Source organism: Camelina sativa, chromosome 11 (genome assembly GCF_030686135.1).
Source record: "Camelina sativa cultivar CO46 ecotype springtype chromosome 11, ASM3068613v1".
In the NCBI taxonomy this organism is placed as follows: domain Eukaryota; kingdom Viridiplantae; phylum Streptophyta; class Magnoliopsida; order Brassicales; family Brassicaceae; genus Camelina; species Camelina sativa.
In genome coordinates, this window is record NC_141890.1 from 17,523,031 (window position 1) to 17,550,691 (window position 27,661).

The 27,661-nt window shown below is 36.7% G+C and overlaps 1 pseudogene; it reads left to right on the top strand.

Annotated features, from left to right (window-relative positions):
- Nucleotides 1-16,923: 16,923 nt before the first annotated feature.
- LOC104723666 (protein neprosin-like) lies at nucleotides 16,924-18,825 on the top strand (annotated as a pseudogene).
- The last annotated feature ends 8,836 nt before the right edge of the window (nucleotides 18,826-27,661 follow it).

The following is a 27,661-nucleotide window of genomic DNA, read 5'->3' on the forward strand; positions in this document are numbered from 1 at the left end:
AATAATAGAAAATTATAAGCACAATAATATATGAACCTCAAATAATTCAAAGATGTATATAAAAATTAAATAAAACAATCTAAAACTACTACAATAAAATTTTAAATATAGTATTAGAAAATAAAGATGCATATATTAATCTTCCATATTTTTTTGGGTAAACATGTTAATCTTACCTATTCTAAACTGAAAAAGTAGAAAGTATGAGTATACTTTGGTTTTAAAAAATAAGGAAAATTTGCCTACCCATTAAAAAAAGTTCATCAATAGAACAAAGTTGAAAGCAATATTTTTGAATAAATTATTTTGTTAGATGAATAATATGAGACAACCCATGTTTATATAGAAGTCAATATTTACATTTTTTAGAATTAATAATTTTCTGTATATTTTCCTTAATTCCTTTTCTATTTTTTATATAATTAATAAGTAAAAAAATTTATAATTTTGAATTTTATGAATTATATATATATATATATATATAATCTCCTTATAATTATTTAAAAAACTGCTTAATTTTAATAATTTTTTTGATGATTATCTTTTTATATTATTAATATTGTTTAAAACAATTTTATTTGTTTTTGTCGTAATCTTAAATCACCTATTAAATATTAACTTTTACACATGTCAAGATCTCAGATTAGTAACTTGATACATGTCAAAATCATGGTAAATACACCCTTCTATATAAGCAAGATGATCTTATGATCATAGAAATTGTTTTGTTTTAATCGTTAAAATTGACATGTGTCACGATCATATGCATCGTTTTACCAAGCTTGAAAACTATAATTTCTGATCGTTAAAATTGACACGTGTCAAGATCTCTGATCGTTAAAATCTACACGTGTCACGATCTGATGAGTTACTAATTTTGATATTTAATCGTTAAAACTGACACGTGTCACTATCTGGTTAATTTTAAACTTTAATCTCTGATCGTTAAAACTAACACATGTCACGATCCAGTGAGTTACTAACTTTGAATTTTATGAATTATATATATATATATATATATATATATATATATATAATCTCCTTATAATTATTTAAAAAACTGCTTAATTTTTATAATTTTTTGATAATTATCTTTTTATATTATTAATATTTTTTAAAAACAATTTTATTTGTTTTTGTCGTAATCTTACATCCTCTATTAAATATTAACTTTTACACATGTCAAGATCTCAGATTAGTAACTTGACACATGTCAAAATCATGGTAAATACACCCTTCTATATAAGCAAATAGATGATCTTATGATCATAGAAATTGTTTTGTTCTAATCGTTAAAATTGACACGTGTCACGATCTTATGCATCATTTTACCAAGCTTGAAAACTATGATTCTTAATCGTTAACATTGACACTTGTCACGATTTCTGATCGTTAAAATTGACATGTCTCACGATCTGATGAGTTACTAATTTTGATATTTAATCGTTAAAACTGACACGTGTCACTATCTAGTTAATTAAAACTTTAATCTCTGATTGTTAAAACTAACACGTGTCACGATCCGGTGAGTTACTAACTTTGAGAACTAAGGTTTATATAATAAGACTAGATAAGGACCCGCCCGATGTGCGGATTTTAAAATTTTATAAATTAAATTTAATTTAATAAAAATATATTAAAATTTGTTGTATGTTATTAATATTTTGTTTGCTATAATACACTAATTTATATCTATTTACAAATTTTTGATGTCTGTTACCATTGAAAATGTATTTATTTACACCTAAGAATATTGTATGTTACAAATATATTATTTATCATCATCTAGGAAAATATCTATATAAACACATTACGCCAACTATTATGTCTTTTTATTTTAGCTTTTGCATAGTTTCTTTAATCAGTAACTTGTTGGTCCAAGAAATTTTCCGAATAAAAAATATATTACATAGTATATTAATCAATGATGTATCATCACAATAGTATGACCAAACATTGAGAGAATCTCGGCTCCACCCTCCTCCCTTAGGGAGAAAACCTTGAAGAGAAACCTTGAAGAGAATCTTGGCTCAGTCTTCCTCCCTTGGAGAGATAACCTTGCATGCGTCCAACCTCCTCCACCATCTAGAGAACCTTGGCTTTGCCCTTCTCATGTGTGGAGAGAACATGTTTACGTCTTTTAGCTATCTTAAAGTGGCATGCTACGGCAACCAATGAAACTAAAAACCCTTTTCCTACGTCACAAAATCTTTAGATAGTAACTAATGTTAAATTTTCCAATGTATTCGTGGAAGTGTCTTTGACACATGATGTAGCCTCTGTCTCCGAGCTCCTATGGATCTATCAAAAAGAGTTTATAGTTTTCAATCTATCTATCTATGTTTGTTGTAAGCTTGTGTTTGATTAACCTATTTTATCCAACCATTAGGTGTATTTTTTTACACCTAAGTATATTGTATGTTACAAATATATTCTTTACCACCACCTAGGAAAATATCTATATAAAAACATTAAGCCAACTATTATACGTCTATTTATTTTCACTTTTGCATAGTTTCTTTAATCACCAAAATTATCAGTTCAAGAAACTTCTCAAATAAAAAGTATATTACTGAAACGACCGGACCCGTTTTTTTTTAATAAATAATAAATATAATATAATAAATAAAACTACAACTAGTGGTCCCATACCCACTAGTCACCTAACCACAACCACAAACAACAGCGGAATAACAATACCAATATCCAATAAATATAAATAACCAATATTCGTAACATAACCAATATCCAAATAACCAATCATCAGAAAACATGGAACCAGCAACCTAGCAATATTTCTAATGACTCAACTCTAGCAACCTAGCAATGCCAAACAACATCCAATCGAGTCCCTAGAACATCCTCCTCTTCATTGCCTTGATTCCACGATCACACTTTGCCTTTACCTGCACCACAAACACAAATTGAGATGCATGAGTATTTTATAAACACTCAGTGAGGCAATCCTCCCAACTATTGGGCTATACACAGAAACAACAGTGATTCCAATGTTCCAAACAATCAACAAACAAAGCATATAAATCAGGAAAACAAACATCAACTAGGTGTCGACCGACACCAGCCAAGTGTCGATCGACACTGGCTCAACGGTGTCGACCAACACTATCCCACAGTGTCGATCGATGCTGCTTCACCGGTGTCGACCGACATTCCCTCTGCAACAACGATCCGCTCGAAGCCGAGAGTCAAATCTCGCTCCCAAACTCCACCAAATCGTCCAATACTCGAAACCAAAGCCTCATACATCCGTAGGAAGCTGTAGGAACCAATTCCAGCAAGAAAAACAAACAAACAAGCAACAAACAAGCAAGAACAAGGAAATCAAAGGCTAAGATTAGCCATGGTCATGCACTCACCTCTTTGCAGGAATATTCAGACCAATAGCAACGAATCCAACCCTCCTAGCAAGCTTCTAGATCCTTCCTAGCTCCAAAACTCCCAAGAGCAGCCAGGAATCTCACCAATCTCTCTCAAAAGCTCAAGAACAATGCTTCTCTCTCTTTTCTCTCAAAAACAACAAAGCGGCGACAAAATAAAATTCCAAAACCCTTCTTGCATCAAAACCCACTTAAATAACCCGGTTCAATGGTTTCCTAAAACCAACCCAAACCAAATCGATTAAAAACTCAATCTGGTCAAACCAGTAAACCTTGGTGTCGACCGACACCAAGATTGACACCTAACCCCAAAACGCAGAGTTTTAGTTCGCGGGCGTTACAATTCTCTCCCACCAATCTAGATTCATCCTCGAATCTCGAACAACCATCAGCCAAGGACTCCCGTGCAAACCGTCTCCACGGCCCGCACTCCTCCGACCGATCTACAGAAGGTCACCTCTAGGTGATAGACTCACGCTCCAGGCGTTATTTGCTCTCGACTTTTGGACTTTCCTTTACTCATAGGCCTAAACCTTGAGTTTTTATTGGCTCCTCATCAGACCTAAGTCTGCATGCCATAATATTGGCTCCTCATCGGGCCTAAACCCGCATGCCATAATATAAAAGGAAAAATCTAAACTCGTCTCTCGGGTTGCCACCCTACAGCGCGCCCCTGGATCATCATCCGAAGTCAATATACCAACTATATTCCCAAGCCACAAAGTCTCAGATTATGGCATTACTAGGAGAACCTAAGTCCTCTAAGAGTCGCGAGCAAACAATTCTAAACACGTCTGAGTCCTATCCCTATCCAGGTTTCCTTCCCGTGGCTCGCGTAAGACATCATAATGTCCAACCAACCATATATCCCCTCACCGGAATACCTCATGACCGCACCAGGATCATATACATGCCACAAGGGGCAAACAAATGTCCTAAACAGGACCGTCACCAAGGCCAAACAATCTGTCCTAAACAGGTCCGTAACAAAGACTAAACAATCTGTCCGAAAGACCATCTGTCCCGAAGGACCATCTGTCCCGAAGGACCGCCTAAACAGGCACTTTGGCTAAACAGCCCGCCACAAAGGCCATCTGTCCCGAAGGACAATCTGTCCCGAAGGACCATCTGTCCCAAAGGACCATCTGTCCTGAAGGACCGCCTAAACAGGCACTCTGGCTAAACAGCCTGCCACAAAGGCCACACATCTGGCTAAACAGCCCGCCACAAAGGCCACACATCTGGCTAAACAGCCTGCCACAAAGGCCACACAACTGGCTAAAAAGCCTGCCACAAAGGCCACACAATGTCTAAAAAGACTGCCACACACGGCACAAAATACTCAAAAGTCCGCCACAAAGGCCGCACAAGCCCCTCCAAGGCTCTCCACCACCAAAATGGACAAATTCAAACTCACATAAACTTTCCATTTTTAGCACTTTCTATTTTTGGAAACTTTCTACTTCTGGAAACTTCTATTTCAGGAAACTTTCCCCAAAACTCCGCCTCACATAAACTTTGTACCCTGAGCACCACCTCATCTTGTTACTGAGTCGCACAACCAACCATCCCAAGCGACCGAGTAAACAAGAGAGATGGGCTGGAATACTCCATTCCCGCTCTAGCCACGGATTACAGATGGGACCAGGCTAGACAAGTTCAAGTCGCGGCTTGCTTCTCATACCACCTCTTAAACCTTGCGTTCATCATCGCCTCAGGCTCCCAAGTCTGCTCCTCCACACCATCACAGTCCCAAATGACTCTCATCAAAGGAATCTTCTTCTTCCGAAGTTCCTTGATCCTCCTCTCGAGAACCCTCACTGGTCTCGCCTCCAAAGTCATGTTAGGCTGAAGATCCTCAGGAATCTTAGCCAACACCCGCTCTCCCTCACAGAGACACTTCCGCAACATAGACACATGGAAAATCTTATGGAACGCACGTATAACGTCAGGTAACTCCAGTCTATATGCCACTGGTCCAACTCGCTCAGTCACTCTGAACGGACCCATATACCTCGGACTCAACTTAGTCTCAGACAATGACCTGTTCGGTCCCCGTAACATGGCCATCTTGAGGTACACTCTGTCTCCTACCTGAAACTCAAGATCTCTCCTCCTCCAATCAGCATAACTCCTCTGCCTATCCCGAGCCTCCTTCATGTTCAGCTTGAGAACCCAAATCTTCTCTGAGGTCTCTTGAACAAAATCTGCCCCGAACATGCTCCTCTCCCCCACCTGAGTCCAGCATAACAGTGTAGGACACGGCCTCCCATACAAAGCCTCATAAGGAGCCATCCCCATACTTGACTGATAACTGTTGTTGTAAGCAAACTCTACCAAGTTCAGGTGATCTGCCCAATGGCCACCCCAATCCAAAACACACATCCTCAGCAAATCCTCTAGCGTTTGGATCGTCCTCTCTGACTGTCCATCTGTCTGGGGATAATAAGTTATACTCATATGCACCTTAGTGCCCATCTCTGCCTAAAATGCCTTCCAGAACACCGAAGTGAACTTAGAATCCCTATCAGACACAATACTCGCTGGCACCCCATGCAACCTGACTATCTCCCTCACATACTTCTTAGCCAAGAACACTGCTCCATCAGTCTTCTTAATGGCCAGCAAATGTGCTGACTTAGTCAACCGGTTCACAATGACCCAAATAGCATCAAAGGTCCGTGACACTGGCAATCCTACCACAAAATCCATAGTAATCATATCCCACTTCCACTCAGGAATAGGTAGACTCTTCAGCAACCCGCCAGGAACTTGATGCTCAGCCTTCACTAGCTGACACACATCGCACCTCGCGACCCAACTAGCTACATCCTTCTTCATCCCGACCCAGTGATAGTAGCTCTTGAGATCACGGTACATCTTAGTCGCTCCTGGATGAATAGAAAACCTGCTCGCATGAGCCTCTCTCAGGATCTCTTGTCTCAACTCTTCATCCTTGGGCACAAAAACCTGACCATGCACCAAGATAGTATCATTATCTGAGACCTGATACTCTGAATCAACATCCTTTGAAGCATTCACCAGCCCCAATTCCTTCTCCTGAGCCAACCGCACTATACTCAGACAATCTACTCTATCAACTGCTTCCAAACCCAACGGCTCCTATGAAACAGCACACAAGCTCAAACCACTGATCTCCCCTACCAGAGACTCCATCTCCTGCTCCTGAGCCGAAGCTACCCTCTTCCGACTCAAAGCATCAGCAACTGTGTTAGCCTTACCAAGGTGATAGGCTATCTCCAACTCATAATCTACCACAAGTTCCATCCACCGCCTCTGTCTCAAATTCAGCTCAGGCTGAGTGAATATATACTTCAGGCTCTTATGATCTGTAAACACCTGCACCTTTGCACCATAAAGATAAGATCTCCAAATCTTTAGGGCAAAAACTACAGCAGCCATCTCCAAATCATGAATAGGATAGTTGCCTTCATGCTTCCGCAACTGCCGCGAAGCATAGGCAATCACCTTCCCATGCTGCATTAGCACACAACCCAAACCAAATCTAGATGCATGAGTATAAACCACATATGGTTCTCCCTAATCAGGCAAAGCCAACACTGGCGTAGTAGTCAACATCTCCTTCAGGCTTTCAAAGCCCTCCTCATACTCCTATGACCAAACAAAAGGAACATCCTTCCCTGTCAACTTAGGCATAGGGCGTGCTCTACTTGCAAACACCTACACAAACCTCCTGTAGTAACCTGCCAACCCAAGGAAACTCCTGATCTCTGTGGCATTCTGCGGTCTAGGCCAATCCCTGATAGCCTGAATCTTCTCCGGATCTACAGAAACTCCCTCTGCAGAAACAATGTGACCCAGAAAACCCATCTCACGCTGCCAAAAACTGCACTTGATCAACTTAGCAAACAACTTCTGCTCCCGCAGCTTCTCCAGAACTGCCCTCATATGCACTGCATGCTCCTTAGGACTCTTAGAATATACTAGGATATCGTCGATGAAAATGATGACAGACACATCCAGAAACTCCTGAAACACGCTGTTCATCAATCTAATAAACGTTGCTGGCACGTTAGTCAACCTGAAAGGCATCACCACAAACTCATAGTGCCCATACCTCGTCCTGAAAGCCGCCTTCCTCACATCTGCCTCATCTATCGGTATCTGATGATAACCCGACGCTAGATCTACCTTCGAGAACCAAGTAGCACCTCTCAACTCATCCAACAACTCATCGATCCTAGAAAGAGGGTACTTGTTCTTCACAGTGACCCGGTTCAAACCCCGATAATGGATGCACAACCGGAAACTCCCATCCTTCTTCTTGACAAATAACACTGGCGCTCCCCACGGTGATACACTAGGACGGATGAATCCCTTACTCAACAAATCCTCTAGCTGCTTCTTCAGCTCTGCCATCTCTGCTGGAGCCATTCTGTAAGGAGTCTTGGATAATGGCATCGTCCCCGGTTCCAGTTCAATAGTAAAAGGATCCGACAGAGATGGTGGTAATCCCTGCAATGACTGAAACACATCCTAAAACTCCTCCACTACCGAAATACCGCTAACTGTAGACTTCCCCACTGACTCTGGCATAGATATAGTAACCAAATAAGCCTCATGGCCCTTCTCGATCATCTTCCCAGCCTGGATGGCCGAGATCACGAGACTCCCCGAAGTCGGTCTAATCTCCTGAAAAACCAACTTCCCTCCTGGACGCTCAAACTCCACTCTACCCCGATGGCAATCCAAATGCACCATATGCCAATGCCACCAATCCATCCCGAGAATAACATCATACAACTCCACTGGACTGGCAACGACTCTCCTGCGATCTGAATATCAACTCCTCTAACTCGTCCAACAACTCTCAGGAACTTGCCTCCCGCAACTCTGACAACTCCTGTACGCTCCCCGGGATCCCCTCCAATTCCCGCACTCTCTGCACACTCCGGAGTAATGAAGCTATGAGAAGCTTCAGAATCAAACATAACGTGGGACGTAAACCTGCCCACCAACAAGATCCCTACACAAACCTCATGTGTTTAGAACCTAACACTTTATCACAGGAAAACATAAAATCTGAACCTACTAAAAATTCATAAAGCTTAAGTACCATAAATAATACATGTGATCGCCCCGGCACTGGTTCCACCAGTCTCTGCTGTCGAGTAAACCCATGGCGCCTGCTCAATTCGTGCCACCTGCTGACCTCCAGGCTGCACCTGCTGCAACGCTGCCACTGCTGTCGGCTGCAACTCTGGATACAAGGGCCTGATGTGCCCTGGCTCCCTGCAATGATAGCATACTCGAGGCCCTGCTGTCGGAGCACTCCTCTTGGGACAACTAGCAAACTTGTGATCCTTGCTCCCACACTTGAAGCAACCCCCGCCACTCTGCGTCTGCGTAGCCTCCCACTTCCTCTTGGTTCCCTGCATAGGCTTGCCGCCCCTGCTAGAACCTCCATGATGTTGAGCCTTACTAGGCTGAACTGCTGGACTAACCGCCACTGACTGTGCCCGGATATCCTGTTGAATCTCTGTTGCAGTCTCAACCAGCTCTGTACGCGTAGTATAACTACGTCCTCTACAATGGACCCTCAAGTCATCACGAAGAGCCCTCATAAACCTCCTGATCTGGGCCTCCTCAGGCTCCATAGCCCGACCCCCATAACAAAGAAGTCGACTGAACTCCAAGTCCAGCTCCCGCACTGACCTTGTCCCCTGAGACAACTGAAGGAACTGCACCTCCAACCGATCCAATGCCTCTCTAGGAAAATACTTGCAGTTGAACTCCAACACGAAGTCAGCCCAAGTCATCTCCCTCTGCACTCTCCTAGCAGCCACTGATCTCCACCACACCTTCGTATCACCACTCAAATGATGGACCCCTATGTCCACCGAAAACTCCTCAGGACATCTCAGAGTATGGAAGTTACGTTCCACACTCGTCCTCCACGCATCTGCAACAGTAGGGTTTGTACCACCCGAAAACCTCTCAGTGAAAAGACCCTTCATCTCCTTGAGCATGGACAAATACCGCCCATGTGCTCCTGCATCCGCAGCCACTAGCTGCCGCTCCTCCACCACCACTGGTGGCACTACCTGAGCCTGAGCCGGTACCACTGGTGGTAACCGCTCCAATATTTGTGCTAGCATAGCCGCACAGTCTGCACCAGGGACTCCACCCGCTGGAACTCCCACACCCGGGACCCTAGCAGCACCGACCACTGGAGCATCAACACCGCCCCCTCCGGCCACACTCACCGAATCCCTCGGAACATCCTGTGACTCGCCAACACCCTCAACTGTCACACTCTGGTCCTCGGTCTCACTAACCTCTGGGACTCTGCCCCTACCACGACCACGTCCGCGTCCACGACCACGTCCGACTCCATGACAACGTCCGCGTCCCTGACCACGACCAGCAACAGTACCATCTCTAGCCATCTGCACTACCATGAACAGAAGACTAAGCAAAACAATTACTAATATAACACGGAAACATATACTCACCATGGAATCACACAGTCAGCTCGAAGAGGATGTTCTAGGACTTCATGTCACACACAATTGACTAACTAACATAATCAATCAAGACATGCAATCCCAAACATCACAACAGAAACCTAGTGAACCCAAACCTAGAACCGTAAGGGCTCTGATACCAAACTGAAACGACCCGACCCATTTTTTTTAATAAATAATAAATATAATATAATAAATAAAAGTACAACTAGTGGTCCCATACCCACTAGCCACCTAACCACAACCACAAACAACAGCGGAATAACAATACCAATATCCAATAAATATAAATAACCAATATTCATAACAAAACCAATATCCAAATAACCAATCATCAAAAAACATGGAACCAGCAACCTAGCAATGTTTCTAATGACTCAACTCTAGCAACCTAGCAATGCCAGACAACATCCAATCTAGTCCCTAGAACATCCTCCTCTTCATTGCCTTGGTTCCACGATCACACTTTGCCTTTACCTGCACCACAAACACAAATTGAGATGCATGAGTATTTTATAAACACTCAGTGAGGCAAACCTCCCATCTACTGGGCTATACACACAAGCAACAGTGATTCCAATGTTCCAAACAATCAACAAACAAAACATACAAACCAGGAAAACAAACATCAACTTGCTGTAAGGGAGGTGTCCAGCCAAGTGTCGATCGACATTGACTCAACGGTTTCGACCAACACTACCCCACAGTGTCGATCGATGCTGCTTCACTGGTGTCGACCGACACCAAGTGGTGTTGATCGACACTCCCTCTGCAACCGCGATCCGCTTGAAGCCGAGTGTCGAATCTCGCTCCCAAACTCTTTCAAATCGTCCAATACTCGAAACCCAAGCCTCATACATCCGTAGGAACCTGTAGCAACCAATCCCAGCAAGAAAAACACACAAACAAGCAACAAACAAGCAAAAACAAGGAAATCAAAGGCTTAGATTAGCCATGGTCATGCTCTCACCTCTTTGCAGGAAGATTCAGACCAATAGCAACAAATCCAACCCTCCTAGCAAGCTTCTAGATCCTTCCTAGCTCCAAGACTCCCAAGAACAGCCAGGAATCTCACCAATCTCTCTCAAAAGCTCAAGAACAATGCTTCTCTCTCTTTTCTCTCAAAAACAACAAAGCGGCGACAAAATAAAATTCCAAAACCCTTCTTGCGTCCAAACCCACTTAAATAACCCGGTTCAATGGTTTTCTAAAACCAACCCGAACCAAATCGATTAAAAAATCAATCTGGTCGAACCAGTAAACCTTGGTGTAGACCAACACCACCATGGGTGTCGATCGACACCCAACCCCAAAACGCAGAGTTTTGGTTCGCGGGCGTTACAATTACATAGTATAATAATAAATGATGTATCATCACAATAGTGTATGACAAACCATAGAGAGAACCTCATCTCCGCCCTCCTCCCTTATGGAAAGAACCTTGCGTCCAACCTCCTCCACCATGAAAAGAATCTTGGCTCTGCCTTCCTCTCCTGGGAAGATAACCTTACATGCGTTCGAACTCTTCTACCATGGAGAGAAGCTTGGCTCTGCCCTACTCATGTGTAGAGAGAACATATTCACGTCTTTTAGCTATCTCAAAGTGGCATTCTCCGGCAACCAATGAAACTAAAGCCTTTTTCCAACGTCACAAAATCGTTTGATAGTAACTAATGTTATATTTCTCAATGTATTTGTGGAAGTGTCTTTGACACATCATGATGTAGCCTCTTCTCCGAGCTCCTATGGATCTATCAAAAATGGTTTATGGTTTTCCAATCTATCTATCTATGTTTGTTGTAAGCTTATGTTTGATTAGACTATTTTATCCAACCATTAGGTTGATAGGATTCTACAATTTATCTCCCTTTGGGATTGAATGAATGGTAACAATTATGTTGCATAAAAAAAAGGTCTATGACCAACCAATCAAGGTTAACAAATTAGAAGAAAATTATTTTGAAATAATCAAAGAAATAATAGAAAATTAAAATCACGGTAATATATGAATCTCAAATCAAAGATGAAAATATAAATTAAATAAAACAATCTAAAAACACTACAATAAATTTTAAAATACAGCATTGGAAAAGGAAAACGTATGTATTAATTTTACATTTTTGTTTGGATAAACATATTAATTTTACCTATTACAAACTGAAAAAAGGAGAAATTAGGAGAAAGTTTTGGTTTTTTTTTAAAAAGAAAAAATTTACCTTCCCATTAAAACTTTTTACCAATAGAACAAAGTTTAAAGCAGTGTTTTTGAATAAATTACTTTGTTAGATGAAAAATGTGAGACGGTCTATGTTTATGTAGAAGTGAATATTTACATTTTTTAGAATTAATAATTAATCGTACATTTTCCCTAATCTCTTTTCTATTTTTTGAATTAATAACTTAAAATTAAAAATAAGTAAATAATGTTATAATTTCAAATTTTATGAAAAAATATCTAATCTCCTTATTAATATTGTTTAAACAATTTTTTTTGTTTTTGTCATTATCTCAAATCTCTCATATTAAATATTACCTTTTACACATATCAAAATTTCAGATTAACAACTTGACACGTGTCAAAATTTTGTTAATGACTAACTTTCAAAATCTAACTTTATATAATAAGATTTCATTCATTTAAAATATTATGATATTTTTAAGAATATACAGATTGAGTAATTATTTATTAAAGCACATCAAAATACATCTCTTCATGATCCATCACAAGCCGTATCCCAAGGGAATATGTTTTACAGCCACTTAGATCCACATGAGTAATTACCATATTCAAAAATGTCGTAGTAAATATTGGCTAGCTTCCCAAAATTGCACCAACCATTCCACTATCATAAACAAGCATTGTGAAATTAATCTCTTTTGTTCAATTTAATTTTATACAAATTAAATCATTTTACAACATTTTCACTAGAAATATATACATATAATTAATTTAATCATTTCCTTGTTCTGTAGGGGACATATTCATCATTCCCCCGCGTTGTAACGGCCTTAACTGATTATTACTTTATATTAATAATTTCTAAAAATACTCCACAAACTTAATTATTTACACAATTTTCCATGTGTTCAATTTTAAACATTAATACATTTTACTCATTATTTGTATTCTTCTTTTATTTTATCCAAATTCATGATAATATTAAAAATTTTATTTTTAATATAATGAGTAATCCACTGTATATATATATATATATATATATAACTGAATGCACTATATTGAACTGAGAATTTAACATAAAATTCTAATCTGTTATAAATCGTATGTATTTGTGAATTTTCCCTGCGTTGTAGCACGTGTCCAATCCTAGTTTAATATTTAACTAGATATTCACCCGCGGTACACCGCGAGGATATATTTTATTTTAAAAACTAAAAAAAAATCTTTATTTATATATGTAAATAATATTTTTTATATTTGTTGAATTAACTATAATTATGTAGTGTATAATTTCCATTTACTATATGGTGTGGTTTATTATATATATCCTTAATGTTCATTAAATTTTATTTACTCAACAAATAAACTCTTTTTATAAATTTTTCTATTTCATTTACAGTGTAAAGATAATAGTATTACATAATATATTATAAATTTAAAATATATGAGTATAATATAATTTGAATTTGTATTATTTGTTGTTTTATTCCTATATTAGGTAAGACTTTTGTATTTAGAGTTGTGCAAGTCGATTAATCCCCTATATATATTAATAGAGAAGTATTCTCACTAAAAAGCTGAGGTGTCGCACTCACAGAGCTCCTGTACCATTTTAATAAATGTCCTAATTTCTCATTATTATTTACATAAATATGTCATTGAAATATGTGAGTTACTGTTTTTTCTATTAATTTTTAAAAATAAAAGATTTAATCATCCCCTATATATTAAAAGAGAAGCATTCTTGAAGAAAAGTTGATGTGTCATCGCCAGAGAGCTGTGTGTCCAATTTATTACTTGCCCTTAATATCTCCTATTTATTAATAGAGAAGCATTCTCACTAAAAAGCTGAGGTGTCGCGCTCACAGAGCTCTTGTGCCATTTTAATAAATGTCCTAACTTCTCATTATTATTTACATAAATATGTTATTGATTTATGTGAGTTACTGTTTTTTTCTATTAGTTGTTAAAAATAAAAGATTTAATCAACTTTTAAAATCCAAATATGTATTTAATTATCACTTACATAACTTATTTAATTATTAAAAGTAAGTTATATTTCATAAAAAATTATAAACCATTTATTTATTTTTTTGAAATGCTAAAGTTATTCTCCTATTTTGAAAAAGTCTGATGACTATGCAACTATATTTTTTTAAAAAATGAATAAATTATCACAATAATCATAAAAGTAAATTACATACCACAAACAATTTAAACTTATTCACCTACTTAAATTTTTGAAACGCAAAACTTATTCTCTGGTTTCAAGAATTAAAAATTAATTATCACAATATAATCTTAAAAATAAATAACATTTCATAAACAATTTTGAATATACTCACCAATTTAAATTTTTGAAAAATAAAAACTTTGTCTTCTATATAAAAATTCTAATGACTATTTAAATATATGTGACTCAGCAATCTTAACATGGTATCCATGTTATTGAATTTTTTTAAAACCCTAGGACAATCATTTTTCTTATAAGTTTTCACCAGAACTACATTTTTTTTTATTTACCATTTTTTATACATTTTTCTTATTGCATTTTTACACTTCAAATTAGTTTAAATTAATTTGATTAGTCTAAAAAATATCGCTTTATCTATTTAATGACATAATGATGTAGATAACAATGTGAAACATAAAAAAAGTAAATTTGATTTTAGAAACACAAAAGACATCAAAACTTTCTCCATCACGTTGAAATTCTTTTTTACGTTTAAATAGTTCACGGGTGAAACATATTACACAAAATAAACGCAATCTTGAATAAATGAAAAGATAAATTTTACTTACAGATTTTGTTTTACACAACAAATCTTAAATCTCAAATAATAATATTATTCATAATATTTTATTTGAATCGATTTAGCCCGCACTATGTGCGGGTTGGTACCTAGTTGATTCTTATTATGTAACACATCAATTGATTCTTATTAGTATTGTTTGAAAATTTTAATATTAATAATATATTAGCTTCTTAAAACAATTCAATGGAAAAAAAATGGGCTCGTTCGGGCCCAAAAATATTGGTCTGATGTCTTAATTGTACAAAAAAAAAAAAAAAATTTGTGTCTCCACCGACAACCATCGATCCATTATTGTTTCCTTGTCATCTCTTTCTATCTGGTTAAATAAAATTTAAAAATATTTGGGTATCAAAAAGTTTCAACACAAATCTCGGATAGGATCGGCGAAGAAGGCAAGTAAATCTGTGTTTATTTTGTATTTAATTGTTGAATATAAACATTTAACTCTGTTTCGATTTATTGATATGTAAGATACAAAAATGGTGGAGGAAAATATTTGAATATCAAGAGGTTTCAACACAAATCTCGGATAGGATCGGCGAAGAAGGCAAGTTTATTGATAAGTAAGGTACGAAATTGGTGGGGAAAATATAAACATTTGGGGGGCAAAAGTTTGGGTTAGCAAGATGTATAAATGAAATGGGCTTGGATCTTGATCTGTTAGTAATGTTTAATTTTCGAATCCAATCCTTTTTTTATTTTTTAAAATTAATTCAATGGCATTCTTGTAAATAAGTGGCAAGATCAGGATTTATTTCATAATTGTACTTGGAAAATGTATATATAGATTGCTTAGTTATACCTATAGAGTTGAGGTATGGAAAAGCTGTTTTTAGTCAAGATATAAAAATAAATCATCAATTATTTTATAAAAGTTCTCCCTCTCTCGATATTATCAAATACAACATAGGGAACAAATTCCAAGAACATGACTATCGAGAAGTGGCTTTTTATACAGATTGCTCAGACTTGGTAAGATGGTGTCTTCGCCTTGGGACTGGCCGGCCTTCAAAACCTACCTCGATGATATCAAGATGGACATGGAGGAGTTTTCTTCTCGCTCTTTGTCTTTAATTCCAAGAACTGCAAATATAAGTGCGGATAAGTTGGCACGCCAAGCGCGTTCAGCTCCGCAACATGTTTTATTTGGAAACGCTTTTCCTTCGCATTGGCTCATATGAGCTGATCTCTTTGTTGTCAAAAAAAAAAAAACATAGGAGATAAATTTCTCAAAAAATAATTAAAATAGGTTGTATAATATCCTTGCAAGAACGATTGCTTGTCAAGCATTTGAGTTAGTTTGTGCGGAGTTAGTCGTTATATTCTCTTCAAAACTGGTCAGCTTTCTCTAACTTCTTTGGAGCTTTTGTTTTGCTCCATTTTTTTTTTGAATTACTAAGAGGTTCCGGGTCTAGGCCCATCCATCCTCTCGGACCAGGGACCAGAGCATTTTATATGGTCCCCTCCCAAACGCCGTCCCTCAAACCAGCGACCTCTAGACTTTGCCAGAGAGTCTTTACCAATTGAACTATCGACGTTTGGTGTTTTGCTCCGTTTTTCCTTTCCCTCTTTCTCTTTATCTAAAATTTCTCGTTCTTGTAATGTAAAAACAGAATGCTTAGCATGCTCATCTACGTCGTTTCTTTTAGAAGTAGCTTTTGTAAACTTTTTACCTCCTGCTTAGGCTACCAATTATCATGGAGTTTTATTTTAGATAAAGTGTGGTTGCCAAAAAAATATGTTTATTGATCAATATATTAACATATAAGTCTTTATTAATTGTATTATATGTTGACTGTTGAATTCATTTCATTATATGTCAACTGAATGATATTTGTCGAATGTTGAATAATATTTTATTATGTCATTAATATATTAATATATGTCAAAAGTATTGGTCTCGAATTTGTAAGAACAAATCTTTTATAGTTTTATTTCATATTTAATCCCTTGTCTATCGTCCTTATAAATTATTTCATATTTATTTCTCTCTCTTTCATTCTCTCTAAAAGTTAATAAAAATGGGAATCATAGGTCCTGTGATACGAATGTTCTTTTTGTGTTGCATCTTTGGTCACATAATTATTAATCATAACAATGGTTTCCTCGAATACAAGAAATTTTCGAAATTTGAAGATTTAGAAATTGAGAAGAGACTAAAAGCTATGAACAAACCCACTGTCAAGATCATCAAGGTTTTTCTATATATCTTTACAATCTTGCTTTTGTTCCCTCTACATATATTCTATTCGATTAAGTCATATATGTTAATCACTATATATATGGCTGTAAAAAAATAGACTATAGATGGAGAAAGCTATGGGTGTGTGGATTTCTTTAAGCAACCTGCATTTGATCACCCTTCTATGAAAATTCATATTACACGGTAATTTCGGATAAGCGCTATAAATATTCGTATATTAATTCTTTTAAATTAATTCTTGTAAATTAATTCTTGTAAAATGGAAACACAAAAAGAAACACTAATATCTTTGCGGTGTTCAATATGTTTTAGATGCGTCCAATATGGAAAGGAATTATGAGAAACCAAAATACAAACGATGCTGTATTTGGTTATTTATGGGAGAATGGTGTGGGTTGTCCTGTTGGTACGGTCCCTATACAAAGAGTCACCAAAGAGGATATTTTGAGATTAGACTCATATGGCGATAATCATAAACCCCGTGGCTCTTGGAACACGACCAGTTATGATCCTAATAGTCCTCTTCATTTTGACCAACATCATGTAAGTTGATTATTTTAATTAAAAAAGACAAGGATATCATATATAACCTTTTGATATATTTATAATGATCATATTCTTTGTTGGGATTAGTTTGCCGTATCTCGGACGAAGAACAAAGAAAGGAGGTTGCGTGGAGCAACAATGGAACTTTGTATAGCCGCGCCTAAGGTTCAGCCGACCCAATACAGTGCTACTCGAATTCACGTTCAGATCGGAAGGGATTTCATCCAAGCCGGTTTGACTGTAAGTCAAGACTTTGTTTATTTATATTGCACTGTGCTACTGACCTCCATTTACTTAATTTATTTTATAAATTTATATTGTTTAATATAATTTCAAATAACACAAATATATTTTTTCACTAATTCAGGTTAATCCAGTATTGTACAAGGACCACCAACCTCGGACTTTCGTCTATACATATGTAAATCATTGAAAGAAAATTTCTCTTTCAAATTTATCATTTTGTTTTTTGTATATTTTTTTTTGTATATATGTATGAAATAATTTGACTAATTATAATAATATATAATCATTGGATAGGTGAATGGAAAATCATGTTACAATAGCAACTGCAACACTGGGGTGTTAGTCCTTCGTCGAGACTTTCCACTTGGTATGGCATTAAAGCCAGTGTCTATTCGTGGTGCTAATACGAGTTATTATGGAAGCTTCCGTGTAGTCATGGTTTTCCTCTTTCTTAGTACTGAGCATTTTTTTACCTTTGTTCTAATTTATTCGGAGTGCGACTAACCATTCGAAAGTTTGACAAACATTATTGTAATGTCAAAAATAACCTATTATTTTCTTGTAACAGGACAAAAAATATGAAAATTGGTGGTTTCAATTTGGTAATAATCCTGTAGATATTGGACTTTGGCCGTGGTATAGGTTTAATCAAAGCTTCGGAAATTTGGTGGAGTGGGGTGGAGAAGTGTACAGCGCATTTCTGCCCAGTCCTCAAATGGGATATGGATATACTCCTGTCCAGGCGATACGGTACGATGCATATATCCAAAATATATCCGTACTCGACGGTGATTATAACATAGACCGCAATGTGACGAATCTCGAAGACTTTTCCGACGACACTCGAGGTTATAAAGTGATAGACACCCAAAATCCTAAACATCGTGGCGGTCATATAATCTTTTATGGTGGTCCAGGAAATATTTGAATATGATTAGATCTTTATAATATGAAAGTTAAAACATTACCTTGACTTGATTTTACAAATAAATATACCGCCTTTACAAGTTACTTTTAAAAAAGGTCTTCAATACAAACTATATATGCTTCTTGAAGGGCATGCTTATCAAACAAGTTATGGCTACGTATATGGGTAATTTTTGGTGTCTTAAGAGTTTTGAGTTTCCAGAAATGCAAACGGCTGCAAATGATTTTAAAACTTATACTACACTACAACAAATTTGCTCATTGATAGCTGATAGCACTAATTCCGTAACTGCTGTTAAAGAATAGTTTTGGATATTAGCAATTATATTACAGCACTTTATCAGTGCTAAGCCTATTTATAGTATAAGCGGGAAGCTAAAATCACTTTGGCGGACCAAAATATTATTCAACCGCTCTAACACAAAACATAAGTCTCAAAAAAATAAAAAGTCTAAGTCTCAAAACCTAGACACAATCTACCACCGTCGCCGTCGCCGTCGCGGACCAAATTTCCGACTCGGATGGCTTTGATTTCATTCTATCTCTGTATCTTCTTCTTCGATTTCCTTCTGTCTCTGTGTCGCGCTATATCTTCTTCTTTGATTTCTCCATCGAGCTATATCTTCTCCTCTTCGATTTCTCAGACGAGCTATATCTTCTCCTCTTTGATTTCTCAGACGAAGAACGACGAAGGTAACCTAAATTAGACAGCTAATTGTTTTTTTTGTTTCAATTTCATTATAATCTTCAATCAGTAACCTAAATTTCACTTTTAATCTCGATTTGTGAGGTGTCAAGCTCGTCCGACAACAAAGACAAACTTGAAATCTAAAACCTAAACAACAAATCTGTAAGTTTGTTCACATTTTAGTTAAATTTTTGTTCAGATTCGAAAATTACATGTTTGTGTCCCTTCATGTGCGAACTGATTGTTGCTTAATTTTGGTCAAATCTGACAATTGCATGTTTGTGTCATTTTCATGTGCTTGAACTGATTGTTGCTTGATTTTGGTTGAATCTGAAACTAAATTTCACTTTTAATCTCGTTTTGGTCAAATCTGCTTTATTTAGATTTCTGTATTGATTTTTGTTAACTGTTCAAAAACTTATGCTTAGTTTTAGATTCAACTGTTTAAAAACTAAAATGCTGGACAAGGAATGGATCCATCTTAGCAGGTATGTAATTGATTACATACTGTTAGGATTTCAATAAAGGAATATAGACATTAAGGTATCTTCATTTGTGTCGTTCTTCCTTCCAAATACAATGAAGACTTGATCCAGCATACGAAATAGGTGCCTGGAAATTTGTCCGGACGGTGGCTGCTGAGTTAGGAGACAGTGGCATGGTAATATGCCCATGCGTTGACTGTAGAAATGTAGATCGTCATTCGGGTAGTGTTGTGGTTGCTCATCTAGTAACTAAAGGCATGGATTAGACTTAAAAGTTTGGGAAAGATTGGTATCATCACGGTGAAGTGGACTCAGGGGGTGAATTCATTGAGAAATTAAATCGGTGGAATGATGAGATTTGTGGTTTATATCAAGCTGCTGAGTTTATGGATGAAGAGCCGTTAAGAATTTGTGAGAATGCTGAGGGGGAAGAGAAGATAGATGATGAGTTCTACGCAAAGCTAGCTGATGCAGAAAACCCTTTATATCCAAGATGTTCTTCCCATAGCAAACTATCAGCCATTGTGACATTTTTTAGAATGAAGACACAAAATGGCTAGTCCGGCAAAAGCTTCAATGATCTCCTTGAGACATTGTCAAAAATGTTACCGGATGGTAATGTACTTCACACATCACTAAATGATGTGAAGAAATTTCTGAAGTCTTTTGATATGGGTTATCAAAAGATTCATGCCTGCATAAATGATTGTTGCCTATTCAGAAAGAAGTACAAGAAGTTGGACAACTGTCCCAAATGTAACGCTTCAATATGGAAGAGCAATATGCACACTGGTGAAGTCAAGAAGGGTGTCCCACAAAAAGTATTACGGTACTTTCCGATAATTCCTCGTCTGAAGAGGATGTTTAGGTCTGAAGAAATGGCTAAGGACTTAAGGTGGCATTTTAGTAACAAGAGCAGCGATGGGAAGATACGTCATCCAGTAGATTCTGTGACGTGGGATCAAATGAATGATAAATACCCATCATTTCCTGCTGAGCCAAGGAACATCCGTCTTGGACTGTCCACAGATGGATTTAATCCGTTTATCATGAAGAATACAAGGTATAGTTCTTGGCAGGTCTTGCTGGTGAACTATAATTTGCCTCCTCACCTATGTATGACGAAGGAGAACATCATGCTTACCTTGTTGATTCCAGGTCCACATCAACCGGGAAATAGCATTGAGGTCTACTTAGAACCTCTTATTGAGGATCTAATGCATTTGTGGAGCAATGGAGAATTGACATATGATGTTTTTAGTAAAACGACGTTTACACTTAATGCAATGTTTCTTTGGACTATAAGTGATTTTCCAGCTTACGGGAATCTGGCTGGCTGCAAAGTAAAGGGAAAAATGGGTTGTCCTATATGTGGGAAGAACACAGATAGTTTGTGGTTGAGTCACAGCAGAAAACATGTCTTTATGCGCCATAGAAAGTCTCTACCTCCAACACATATGTATCGAGTTAAAAAAACATGGTTTGATGGACATTTCTACGTAGGTTGTTAGTGATAAATTCAAGGAACGAAGACGTAAACAGATTCCTCACACTTGCAGCCTTAAAGGAATGGTTAGACTAGCAGAGAGATGGTGAGTTTTTAATTGTATGATTTTAGCTATTTTGTCAAATCATATCTTGTAATGTCCTTTCTTATTTTAATTTCAGAAAAAGGAATGCCCTGAACCATCTAAGGTCACAAGGCTGAAAGTTTGGGTAAAGTCAAGAACCAAAAAAGATGGAACGCCGGTTAATACTGTCGCCGCTGAAAAGATTGTCAGTCTAAACTGTAATCTATATTTTCTGTTTGCATATTTATGAATTAGTAGTCAAATAATGTAACTTTTTAATGCATTTGTTTAATTTTTATTCAGAGAAAGGCAGCTGAGTTGGATAGTGTTCCTCATTCAACAACAACAAATCCAAAGTCAGATGGTCTTTGACAATTGTTAGGAGCTGATAATCCTGGTCGGTTAAGGGCTTTGGGCAGAGGGATGAGTATGACAAAACTGTCTTTTTTCCAAGTCAACAGTAAGTGTATGGCTGAAATGAAAGAAAAGCAAGTTAGTTTACAAAGAAAAGTAGATGACTTACAAGCTGTCATTGAACATTTGAAGGTTAGTAGTCTTTTAACATTAAAGCATTATTAGAGTGAAATGGTATTGATTCATCAGTTCTAAGTTACCTTTTGTTTTTATGTAACAGAGAGGAGAACCTGAGGTCGGGGAAAATTTAGCTGCAAGGGTACGTAATCATGTTATTTTTTTTTGGCATTAGATCATGTATCATTGATTGTAACTTACATTTAACTTTTCACGATGAAAATATTTGTAGAGTGACACTAATAGAGCACATCCTAAGTGTTTGCTTCTGGATTATAATGGTACTGGTGAGATTGTTGCTGAAACTCTTATGATGTCTTTTGATCCTCAAGACTTTGTGAATGGGATTCCATTAGGGCCTAGCTCCTATAAAGTATTGGTAGAAACTGCAATCAAACCAGATGCATTCCTATGGAGACCTACAACTGTTCTGAATATGGAACAAGCTGTTGGAGAAATGCTTGCCTGGCTAGATGACAATTGTATTCTCCAAGAAGACAATGCGCCAAAGGTAAAAATAACATATATGTATATAACTGGGTATTTTGATAATCAATAACATATATTTTCACATGTTTCAGAGTCCAAATACAGCTTCTGCAAACAAGTGTACACTACTAAATTGGAGGGGAAATGAAGAAGTGATTGTTGCTTAAGGGCGTTGGCAGTCAAAAGAACCAGATGAATTGGTTAATGGACTTCCAATTGGACCTAATGCAGTAAAGGTATTTGTGGATGTGGTCTTGAAACCTGAGACATTTCTATGGAGACCTACAACAGAAATTAGTATCATTGAGGACTGTTTGAAGACTTTCGTAGCATGGCCTGCAAGTAGAGTTATGTTTGAAATAACCACAGATGAATCACCACTGTCTAAGTCTCAGATTCCAACTCCTAAGAGCATGTGCAGCAGCGTATGTTAGCTGCATCCTTCGGGATTAAAATTAAAACTTTAATTCGAAATGAAAAGATTATGGAAGAAATGTTCCTGCAAACGGGACGTTTTGGTTTCGTCCTGCGTTACACATGTCAGCGTGTGTGTGGTTGTGTTGTTTGGGTAGGGCGAACCCAAAAATCAGTTGGTCCAAAAATCAGTTCGTCCCAAAAATTTCTCTCTTGTCTCTCTCCATCTTGACGGCGATTCGTTTGGCGATTCATCAAACGCCGGCGGTTTCATCCGTATTTTGTATAATCTAGAAGACTATCCGCCGGTTCCAATTGAAAGGAGGTTTGTGTTCCAACCCCGTTTGCGATTTTAGATGATTTAGTATTTTTGATGTATTCTCGATTTAGGATTTTCGATATTGTTTCTGGGATTCGATAGTATAGTCGCTTTGTTTGGATAGTTTAGGGTTTAGGTAAATTTTGTCTCTGATTTATATGAGATTTAGGGATTTCGATTATGTTTTGGGTTTCGATAGTTGAGAGTGTCTAAATTTTGGTTCGAATTAGGTTTTCGGAGTTGAGTGTCTGAGTTTCTTGCTTTGACTTAAGATTGTTGTCATTTTGTTTGGACTATGTTAAACTGAGTATAACCTTGCAATTGTTTGTTGTTCATGAGTTTCGTCAGCGTCACGTGAAGAAAGCAACAGAGAACGGGAAATCGTAGAAGAAGTAGCAACAATCATCGACTCAGAGGTAAATACTTGATTCCATTAGCATCCGTATAAACTGTAAACATTGGTTGTTGTTTGGTGGAATCGTGTTCTGGAAATGCTTTGGTTGTTGTATTGGCAATGGGTTAACAAATACTATGCAGAGACTCCTCATGCTATAGCCAATGGTGAACAGGGGATGAACATAAACTATAAGCAGAGGTGGTTTAGGATTAATGAGTTCACTAACAAGTTCTGCGGGGCTTATGCAGCTGCAGAGAGACTAACCAGTAGTGGACACTCTGAGAACGATGTGCTGAAGATGGCTCACGACATCTACTTCTCTGAATATAAGACGAAGTTTACAATGGAGCATTGCTGGTGTTTGTTAAGGTTTGAGCAGAAATGGTTAAACCTTAAAGCTATTAACAACCCTTTAACTTCAGTCAGAACAAAGAGGAAACCAGTTGCTGCAGCTTCACAATCCGAGTCAGGTTCACAATCCGAGGCAGCTTCACAATCCGAGTCAACCCACACTGAGCAAGACTTTGAGATAAGGCCTCAAGGTATCAAGGCTGCAAAGGCCAAGAGGAACACTGCTCAGGGGAAGGCTCTAGCTGAGTACAAAAGCATGTGGGAAGTAAAGAAGGTGGATATGGCTGAAAAAGATAAGCTACAGAAGCTTGGCATACTAGACACACTTTTTGCCAAACCAGAGCCACTTAGTGAAGCTGATCAAGTTATCAAGGATAAGATAGTGGCTCAGTATTTCTGAGATTGATGTATTGACTTAAGATGCAACTTAGTATGATTTGGTAGTATCTAAGTTTGAATTTCGTAATTTGGTTTGTTATATATTCAATTATGTCTGTTCTTGTTTCGCCGTTATTAAAAATCCATCTCTTTTATGGGATAAATACAAAATAGCAAATGTTATGAGAGCATGCATAATTCTCCATAATATGATTGTCGAGGATGAACGAGGAACATACAGTTACCGAAACATTGTTTCTGAATTTCAACACGGAGAAGATGTGGATCAAACATATACCGTCGGTGCCGCCAGTTTGGGTTCAAATATGAGCACTACGATTACTCGTCTAACAAAAATTCGGGATAAAAAAGTCCATGAACGGTTAAAAGAAGATTTGATTGAGCATATTTGGACTAACTTTGGAGATCTTCCAGATAATGAAGATTAATTAAAAAATTCAATGAATTGAATAAATTGTTTGTTTTTATCTTTGATGTTTGTATGTTTTATGTTGTTAATTCAAGTTTTTTTTAACTTTGTAATTTTCTTATGTTTTTAATGTTAATGTTATAAGTTTTATTTTAATTAAAACTGTAATATCTTTTTACATATTTATTTAAATAATTAATTTTTAAAATTTAAAATATTATTATTTTATTCAGGAGACCAACTGTGAGGGACACCAATGCTCGTACCAAACTTAAGAAACTCTGAAAATAATCTTATTATATTTGAGGGACCAAAATCTGAGGGACACCAATGCCCATGCTCTAATATGCAAACAGTCTGATCTCATAATCATTACCATAAAGTTTGACAAAAAAAAAATTACCATAAAGTTTTCACTCGAAATGTAAAATTAACAATGTTAATTAGTCATTTCAAGTTTTCACTTTTCCGTGCGGTAATGTACGGACCGAAATCCTAATGTCATATTAATAAGGGAGTCGGTTTCGGCTTGGAAAGCCCAACAACTTGTCAATTAATATTGCAAGTGATGACCATACAAGATTAATAATGTACCAACTAACCAGAAAAATATTATTGGGTACGTTATGTCTTGGAGATGCATGTTCGCGGGGAAGATGCAATTAATACAACAATCGCATGGCCAGAGGACAAAGTGGTAATGGTTTGAACTGAAGTACCTTTCTCTAGATTATGGGAACTTATGTTATTTAGACTTGTGTTGTTTAGCTTATGGAAACTTATGGTATTGAGACTTATGAAGTTTAGCTTATGGGAACTTATGATATTGAAACTTATGTATGTTGAGACTTATGTAATTTTTGGATTAAAGAGTATATGTTGGATGTTTTATATTATATATATTTTCATATAAAACAGGTTCCACTTTTAAAATGTAACCATATAATAGCTCTAATATGAACAAATAATATAGCACAATGGATTTTAATATTATCAAAAAAATACTAAATCATAGCACAAATATTAAGACGTTATAGAAAATATAACAGCAATAAAATATTGCAACAATATAAATTATAACAGCAGTGCAATAATGTTATTGAATAATTTTTAAAAGCATTTACAGACGCTATATTTAAAATATTTATAACGCCGACATTACGCTATTATATATAACAATATAATAGCATGAGTAAAAAACACTATTGTATGGGGGGTCTATTATAGCTTGGACAAAGACAGCGTTTACAAAAAAAATGCTTTATATCACATACTATAGCATTTATCGTACGCTAAGAATGGACAAATTTGTTGTAGTGCTAAGATCGATAGTTTATCTATCATAGTTCTTTCTAGTTTTTTTATATTTTCTTTGTAAACTTTTCTCCATATATACTAAATAACTAATTATGTTTAGGCTGTCTAATTAATGATCGAAAATGATCCAATTCAACCAGTTAGCTTGATGTCGACTTGGTTAGTTGGTTTCTTGACGGTTCATTATTCTTTGGCATCGGTTTTAGAAGTCCAAGAAAAAGAGGATTTTGGTTTTCAAAGAAATCAAAATTGCGGAAGGATAAGGCTCTTTTGTGTTGATATATATACACTTTCTTATTCTCTCCCATTGTATCTTGATTCATCTCTATCTTGTAATCTCTCTGAAGTTTTGTTCTTGAGCTTGAGAGAAACACTTGAATCATTATAGTGAATTGCTAGGCTGAATCGAGCTCCAAACGTACATTCATCACATCGGTGAATCGAACTGGGTTAGTAATTGCTTGTGTTCTTGATTTCTTATTTTGGTCTACTTTTTTTTATTCTGAGATTGTGCGTGAGTGATTGAGCTGATTTGTGTTGAGTTCTTGAGAGGTTATCACCATAAAAACTTAACAGATTGATATCAGAGCCTAGGTCAATAAAGTGGACCTAGAGAATGGGTGTGGGCTCTATGTTCGGTGTTGGAGGATCTCTCAAAAAGATGACATGATTAAGGGTGCCTCAAGAATACTTCAGGAATAAAGGGGTACCGGAGCCTAGGTACATGGGTTTCGCTGAAGGGGAAGCCAAAGTATCTTGTTAGGATACAAACAATGTCCCACATCGGAAGATTAGAAAATAAGTTTCTTATATATAAGTCGAGATCAACTCCAATTAGTATAAGGCTTTTTGGGAAGAAGCCCAATAAGAAATTCGTGAGGAGTGGACCATTTGGGCCCAAAGCGGACAATCTATATATAATAGCAAACCTACTTTTGGGGGTCAACTTTAATCTAACGGATAAGATTTTTTTTATTATTTTATCTAACGGTTTAGAATTATTAATGATTCCAACAGTTGCAATTTTTTTTTAATAATCGTGTTTCTTCGTCGTACCCCCATCTTTTAAAAATTGCACCTATTAATTTTTACACCTTTTTGTTTCACCTCTATACAGATTTTTATAGACTTTGAAAATAGCTTTTATTTTTTGAGTATTATTAATGATCTCACCCGTTGTTAATGATATCAAAAGTTGCAAAGTTTTGGTCCAACAATTGTGTTTCTTCGTCGCACCCCCAGCTCTCCATGTTGGCACCCATTAGTTTTCACACCTTTTTGTTTTACACCTCTTTGTTTATATAAAGTTGCAATGTTTTGATCCAACATTTGTGTTTCTTCGTCGTACCCCTAGCTTTCAATGTTTGCATTTGTTAGTTTTCGCACCTTTTTGTTTCACATCTATTTGTTTTGTATTATTAATTATCTCACCCATTGATAATGATATCAAAAGTTGCATAGTTTCGG